Source organism: Triticum dicoccoides, chromosome 3A (assembly GCF_002162155.2).
Source record: "Triticum dicoccoides isolate Atlit2015 ecotype Zavitan chromosome 3A, WEW_v2.0, whole genome shotgun sequence".
In the NCBI taxonomy this organism is placed as follows: domain Eukaryota; kingdom Viridiplantae; phylum Streptophyta; class Magnoliopsida; order Poales; family Poaceae; genus Triticum; species Triticum dicoccoides.
This window is the reverse complement of record NC_041384.1, coordinates 568,337,242-568,345,532: the sequence shown is the minus strand read 5'-3', so window position 1 is coordinate 568,345,532 and position 8,291 is coordinate 568,337,242.

The following is an 8,291-nucleotide window of genomic DNA, read 5'->3' as shown; positions in this document are numbered from 1 at the left end:
TGAGCATTGTCTTCATGTTGATCAGGTGCTAAAATGATAAGTTCTTCTTCAGGATGAGCTTCAGAAGGTATAATTTCTCCAGTTCCCATTAGCTTGATTGATTCATTGGATGGAACTTCATCTAGCACATTTGGTAGCTGCTCTCTTTGTGAACCGTTGGTCTCATCGAACCGCACATCCACTGTTTCAACCACTTTGTAATGAAAGAGATTAAAGACTCCGTAGGAGTGCGAATCCTTTCCATATCCAAGCATAAAACCCTCATGTGCTTTTGGTGCAAATTTTGAGGTGTGATGTGGGTCCTTGATCCAGCACCTTGCGCCAAATACTCTGAAGTAACTGACATTTTGCTTCTTACCAGTAAGGAGCTCATAAGATGTCTTGTTCAGTAGCTTGTGAAGATAAACACGATTGATTGTATGGCATGCAGTATCAATGGCTTCGGGCCAGAATTTTCTTGGGGTCTTGTATTCATCTAGCATCGTTCTGGCCATCTCAATTAGTGTTCTGTTCTTGCGTTCGACGATGCCATTCTGCTGTGGCGTGTACGGGGCTGAGAATTCATGTGTGATGCCCAAGATATCAAGATATGTATCAAGGCCAGTGTTCTTGAATTCAGTGCCATTGTCACTTCTGATGTGCTTTATCTTGGCGCTAAAATTGTTCATAGCTCGATTGGCGAAGCGTCTGAAGACATCCTGCACTTCAGTCTTGTAAAGGATTATGTGCACCCAAGTATATCTAGAATAATCATCAACAATAACGAAGCCATAGAGGCAAGCAGTAGTAGTTAGAGTTGAGTAATGAGTGGGACCGAAAAGATCCATGTGAAGCAGTTCGAAGGGTCGAGTAGTGGTCATGATTGTCTTCGAGGGATGTTTGGCCCTCGTCATCTTCCCTGCTTCACAGGCACCGCATAAGTGGTCTTTCTTGAACTTGACGCCCTTGATGCCTATGACATGCTTCTTCTTTGCAAGGGTGTGGAGGTTCCTCATGCCAGCATGTCCAAGCCTCCGATGCCAGAGCCAGCATTCTGAAGCCTTTGCTAGAAGATATACTGCAAGTTGTGGCCCTGCTGAGAAATCTACCACGTACAAATCATATTTTCGATACCCTTCAAACACTAGAGACTTGTCAGATTCCATTAGTACAAGGCAACGGTATTTTCCAAACATTACGATCATGTTCAAATTGCAAAGCATTGAGACAGACATTAAGTTGAAGCCAAGGGATTCAACAAGCATGACTTTATCCATGTGTTGATCCCTTGAGATTGCAACTCTACCTAGACCCAATACCTTACTTTTACCAGTGTCAGCAAATGTGATGTGGCTCTTGTCGGATGGACGTAAGGTTGAGTCCATAAGAAGACTTCTTTTGCCAGTCATGTGATTTGTACACCCACTGTCAATAATCCATTCTGAAGACGCTGGTGCCGTACCCTATAGTGCAGTTAGGGGGATAGGCTTCACCAAGAGCATTGTGAAGCAAAAACATTTGACGAACCAGTGGGTTATGAAAGCTTAGATCTAGGTTAGGACTAATAGGGAGAGTAGCAAGCGATTCAGGTACGAAGTACATAGTAAGACCATTTGGGCATTTGATCTTGCGCTCTACAAGATGTTTAAGGTCCCCAGCAATAGCGTCAGACAATTTTGGTTTTCTGCTGGAGACCTTTCCCTGCAAAAGAGAGTTAAGATTTCTTAGCCACCCACATCAAGGGTGGCTTAGAAGCAATAAGTCTAAGTGCAGCATCTGAGAATTTTGGCTTTGAAGCCTTAGCAAACAGTCTTGCAGGCGGACAATAGTACTCATAAGAATAAGCAGAATAGTTCTTGGTCTTATGAACATGGCGGTTTGATGAACCGCTCTCATATTCATATGCCTGAGTATGGTTTCCCTGCAAAACATTTGCGTTAGTGCGACTCAAGTGAGTCCTCTGTCTGTATGAAGCCTTTGGACCGTATGAAGTCTTTGGTCTGAGGTTTGTCTTCTTCACGTGAGGTGTCATGATGACATTCACAGGAAGACTCTCCAGACACCTTTTCGGAACCCAGATCTTCTTCATAGGCGGTCCATTCCTGCAGTTAGTACCAATGTACCTGGCAAATACTTCACCATTCTGATTCTTAAACAGTATATAGTTTGCGTCAAAGGATTCATCAATGATAATGGGGTTAGCACAAGTGAAGCCAGATAGATTGGATGGATCTGCTGAAGGTTCCTTTGCAGCAACCCACATGGTTTTGGGGTACTGCTCAGGTTTCCAGTAAGAGCCATCTACATTCATTTTCCTTACGAACCCTACACCCTCTTTCCTAGGGTTTCGGTTCAGAATCTGCTTTTTCAGGACATCACATAGTGTCTAATGCCCTTTAAGACTTTTGTACATCCCTGTTTCAAGCAATGTCTTCAACCTAGCATTCTCATCAGCAATAGCGGTGGTATCCTCAGCAGAGGGGTTAGTTACCACATCAACAGTTGAAGATACTGCAACAGTAGTAGCAGTAGAACATTCAGCAACAGAAATAGCATTATCACGCTCAATGCATTTAAGACATGGTGGTTCAAATCCTTCCTGAGCGGGACTGATCTGTTTGGCGCGAAGTGACTCGTTTTCCGTTTAAAGATCTTCATGAACCGCTCTCAATTTCTCAAGATCTTGCTTCCTTTGAAGATAATCATAGGAAAGCTTTTCATGAGTTGTTGAGAGAGTTTCATGACGACTTTCAAGTTCCTGATACTTAACGTGAAGATTTTTTATGTCTTCAATTAAGGATTCAGATCGAGTCATTTCAGCACCTAACAGATCATCGCTTCTGTCTAACAGTTATTGAATATGTTCCATAGCTTTCTGTTGTTCAGTTGCAATTTTAGCAAGTGTTTTGTAGCTAGGTTTTGAACCACAATCAGAGTCATCGTCACTAGATGTTTGATAGTGAGTAGTGCGTGTGTTTACCTTGGCACCGCGTGCCATGAAGCAGTAGGTAGAAGCGGAGTAGTCCTTGTCACTTGCATCGATGTCGGTGATGAAGTCATTGTCTTCAGTGTTGAAGATGGACTTGGCAACGTATGCTGCAGCCAGACTTGCGACGCCTGAGTCGGATTCCTCCTCAGACTCCACCTCCGCCTCCTCAGAAGTAGACTCCTCCTCTGAATCCATTTCCTTGCCAACAAACGCACGTGCCTTGCCAGATGAGCTCTTCTTGTGTGATGAAGACTTTGAGGAAGACTTGGAAGAAGACTTTGAGTATTTCTTCTTCTTCTTCTTGTCATCAGAGTCATATTCCTTGCTCTTCTTCTTCTTTTTGTTCTCCTTGTAACACCGTGGACACTCAGAGATGAAGTGGCCAAGTTTCTTGCACTTGTGACATGTTTTCTTCTTGTAGTCATGAGCAGGAGCTTCATCATTCCTTGAACATGATCGGGAAGACTTTCTGAAGCATTTCTTCTTGGTGAATTTTTGGAACTTCTTGACAAGCATAGCAAGTTCCCTTCCAATGTCTTCAGGATCATTAGAACTGCTGTCAGATTCTTCTTCAGATGAGGAGACAGCTTTTGCCTTCAAGGCATGAGTTCGCCCATAGTTTGGACCGTAGATATCTCTTTTCTCCGAAAGCTGAAACTCATGTGTGTTGAGCCTCTCAAGTATGTCAGACGGATCGAGTGTCTTGAAATCAGGACGTTCTTGAATCATCAGGGCTAGGATGTCAAACGAACTATCAAGTGATCTCAGCAGCGTCTTGACGACTTCGTGTTTGGTAATCTCAGTGGCACCAAGGGCTTGAAGCTCATTTGTGATGTCAGTGAGTCGGTCAAATGTGTGCTGGACATTCTCATTGTCATTTCGCTTAAAGCGGTTGAAGAGGTTGCGAAGGACACTGATTCTCTGATCTCTCTGGGTTGAGATGCCTTCATTGACCTAGGAGAGCCAGTCCCAGACCAGCTTGGATGTCTTCAAAGCACTCACACGGCCATACTGTCCTTTGGTCAGATGACCACAGATGATATTCTTGGCAGTAGAGTCCAGTTGAACGAATTTCTTGACATCAGCAGCAGTGACACCTTCTCCAGCCTTGGGAACGCCGTTCTCGACGACATACCATAGGTCGACGTCAATGGCTTCAAGATGCATGCACATCTTATTCTTCCAGTAGGGATATTCAGTTCCATCGAAGACGGTGCACGCAGCGGAGACTTTAATTATCCCTGCAGTCGACATAGCTAATACTCCAAGTGGTTAAACCGAATCACACAGAACAAGGGAGCACCTTGCTCTGATACCAATTGAAAGTGCGTTATATCGACTAGAGGGGGGGTGAATAGGCGATTTTTATGAAAGTCTTCAGAACATAGAAGTTTTGAAGACAAACGATAAAATTAAACCTATTACCATGCAGCGGAAGGTAGACTACACTAGGCAAACCATAGTCAAGTATTCAATGAAGTGAAAGCACAAAGACTAATAGCAGCTAGGTAGTAAGGATCAGGTAGGAAGTTATTGTGAAGCCAAACAGAACACGCAGTCACTCAGTGAAGACAAATGATAGTGCAAACATACAATGACTTCACAATGAGTAACAGTAAGTAAAGTGAAGTGAAGATGAAACCAGTGACTCGTTGAAGACAATGATTTGTTGGACCAGTTCTAGTTGCTATGACAACTGTACGTCTGGTTGGAGCGGCTAGGTATTTAAACCTTAGGACACACAGTCCCGGACACCCAGTCCTGAACAAGCAGCTCAGGACACCCAGTCCTCATCGTATTCTCCTTGAGCTAAGGTCACAAAGACCTCGCCCAATCACTCTGGTAAGTCTTCAAGGTAGACTCCCAAACCTTCACAGACTTCGTTCACCGGCAATCCACAATGTCTCTTGGATGCTCAGAACGCGACGCCTAACCGGCTGGAGGATGCACAGTCCTCAAGTGTAATAAGTCTTCAGATCACACAGACAAGAAGACTTAAGTGATGCCCAATTCTCTCTGGCTCTGGTGGTTAGGGCTTTATCCTCGCAAGGAATTCTCTCTCAAAGGCTTCGAGGTGGGTTGCTCTCAAACGACAAAAGCCGTACTATCAATCTGAGCAGCCAACCATTTATGGTTGTAGGGGGTGGGCTATTTATAGCCACTTGGCAACCCGAGCTGATTTGTCCGAAATGACCCTGGGTCACTAAGGAACTGACACGTGTTCCAACGGTCAGATTTCAAACTCACACGGCAACTTTACTTGGGCTACAAGCAAAGCTGACTTGTCTGACTCTGGACAAGATTCGCTCTCATAGTCTTCACTCGAAGACATAGGTTTTTGGTTTAGGCATCACTTCAGTCATTCTGACTGGTTCTCTTGGACCCCACTTAACAGTACGGTGGTTCCTATGACTCAACACAAAAAGAAAAAGAACTACAAAAGATCTAAGTCTTCGAGCTCCATAGGCTTCATATAGTGTCTTCTCTTGTCATAGTCTTCAATGTGAATATCTTCATATACCACCTTTGACTTCAATGTCTTCATACATTTTCAGGGGTCATCTCTGGTAGTAAAACCGAATTAATGAGGGACTTCTACCTGTGTTATCCTTCAATTCTCACAAACACATTAGTCCCTCAACTAGGTTTGTCGTCAATACTCCAAAACCAACTAGGGGTGGCACTAGATGCACTTACAATCTCCCCCTTTTTGGTGATTGATGACAAACTAGTTGAAGTTTTCAACGGGGAATATAATCTGTGAAATTATAAAGGATAAGGAATTGTCTTCATAAGTTGCAAGGGCTCCCCCTGAAGATGTGCATATAAGTTACTTTGCTTTTGGAATGCAAATGCACATGGCAGGTTGTACTTGTGGAGATCCACTTCAACTTATGATGACAATCCACTATGCATGTGAAAGTATATGAAGATAATGACATGCATAATGGAAAATGGACGTCTGCAGAATGAGCTAAGTGCGGAAATTATCGTCGCACATGCGGAATTTATCTTCGCAAAACAAGGTGGCAAATAAGTAGCAGACGACCATCTAGTTTAAGTGTTACAACTCATAAGAACCAAATGTAGCAAAAATGAGAGTTGTAAGCACGAAGCAAAATATAAAGCACCCACCCATATGGACCCGCTTGAAGACTATCAATCTCATATGCTTCTCCCCCTTTTGTCAGTAATGACCAAAAAGGTTTGAAGACATAGAGCCTCTACTCGTTCCCATGAGGAGTAGGTGAAGTAGCAGGGTTGTTGGTGTTGTTTGGCGGTGCAGAAGAGCTTGGAGGTGCTGAAGGAGGTGGCGGTGAAGTAGCATCGTCTTCTTCCTCAATAATTCTGGCAGTCACTGTGGTAGCAGAGGAAGAGAACTCAGAGTCTTCAAGGGATGGAGTTCCTAGCAGCACGGCCCTTCGAGGAGGTGTGGAGTCAAACTTGAATCTCTCAGTGAAGCCATCCTCTTGAAGGTCAGCTTCAGAAGCATCATCGTGAGCTCTTTCCATGTGCGGCGACAGGTTTCATGGGCAACGAAAGCATTCTTGGTGGCAAGATTTCGAGTGCGATTAACATCCACCAAGAGGCTTTTCATCTGACGCTTCAGCCAGTCATGATGCCTATCCTGCTTCTGATGTAGAGCCACAAGAAGCTCTCGGTCGTTGAGAACACGAGTGCGCTTCTTGGGTCTTGGAGCAGTGGCACTGTCAGTGGCTTCAGTGGAAGCAGGGTGTGGTGCACGTGTAGTGCTAGCCAAAGGATACACCCGAGAAACTGCTTCAACTCCTTCAACGTTCTGAGTAAAACTCTGATGTTCTACTTTCTGAAGACTTAGAGGTTGCTTGGCAGGCTCAGAATATATGGCTTCAATAGACATGTCCATGTCAGGCAAGAAGATCTGATGGTTGCGGGCTGAGGGCTGATACGAGATGGCGGAGTGTAGCTTGATCAGCCGCATGACCCAAGGGGTGTAGGACTTCAAACCAAACAGATCAATGCCTGATGCAGCAAGTTGGCGTATGAAGAAGTCATGTACATTGAAGCATTTGCCATGAAGTATATAGAAGACCAAAGTCTTCATTGCACCCTGAAGCTTGGCATTTGGAGAGTGCCCTTTGTAGGCCAGAGAGTTCGCCTGATGATGTGATAGATGGTTCTTGGCAGATACTCAAGGTCTTCAATGAAGAACTCTGTGGGATAAGCAGCATCTTGGAGCAATGGCTTCATCATGCTGAGCATCTGACTCATATCAGGTTCTGGCCGCTGAAAGATGCTCTCAATAGCTTCAGTATGCAGCTGACAGCCTTGCTCGAAGAGATCGCCAGGAGTGAGCAAGCCAGTGAGCTCAATGATGTCAAATGCATTGGCTTCATGATGAACGTTGCCAGTCATCCACTCCAGGACCCAAGTCTTCGGATCTCTGTTGTACCCTCTAATGTGAAGTGTGGCATAGAATTGAAGCAGCAGCTCTTCATTCCAATGCTCTTCGTCAGTAATGAACGGCAGCAGTCCAACTTCCTTGAAGCAATCTAAAGCTTCTTCCAGACAGGGCAGACCAGCTATAGCTTCAACGTCAAGGCGCTTGTGTGGGAAGATGCGACCTTGGTTGTACAGAATGCAAGAATAATAGCTTCGCTGAGGATAGCTCCAGAACCGATCAGATGATATCCTTTCCCTTGAGTAGGGGTTCCTGGAGCTATTGAAGAACGTGTTGTCTGCCCTGAAGCCATTAATGTTGAAGGAGACAGGTGCTGATGCAGGACCTGGAAACCTTGGCAGTCTTGGGATTGGCTTCTGGACCTGAGGCCTGTGCTCAACATGATAGTTGAATTGGGGACCGGCAGCAGACTCAGGAACAGAAGTGGCGAGATCAGTGGCTTCGCTGTCTTCTGAAGCTTTTGCTGGGGAGGGCTCCACATTAGCTTCATTGGTGGTTGTGGCAGCCTCACGATTTTCATCCTCCACTTGACTAGCTGGAGGGTCGGTCACAAGCACATTCTCCTGGAGAACTGCTTCTTGGTGGGACAGGGGAGTGGGATCTTGTGGGACTCCTTCTTCTGCAGCTGATGCAGCCAAAATGTCTTCAGCAGAGACTTGAGGCCTTGGACCTTTGCGAAGCCTGCGGAGCGCAGACGACGCCTATGGAGTTGGAGTGGGCTGGGCCTCATAGTCTTCTTCCTCTTGTGGGAGATCCGCCCATGAAGCATCTTGTGCAATTGGCATTAGTGGACGACCAATGCTGATGAGTTCGCTGTTTTCAAACTGAGGAAGGACTGCACCATCGACTACATTGTCATGATGACCAATGTCTTCAGCAGCG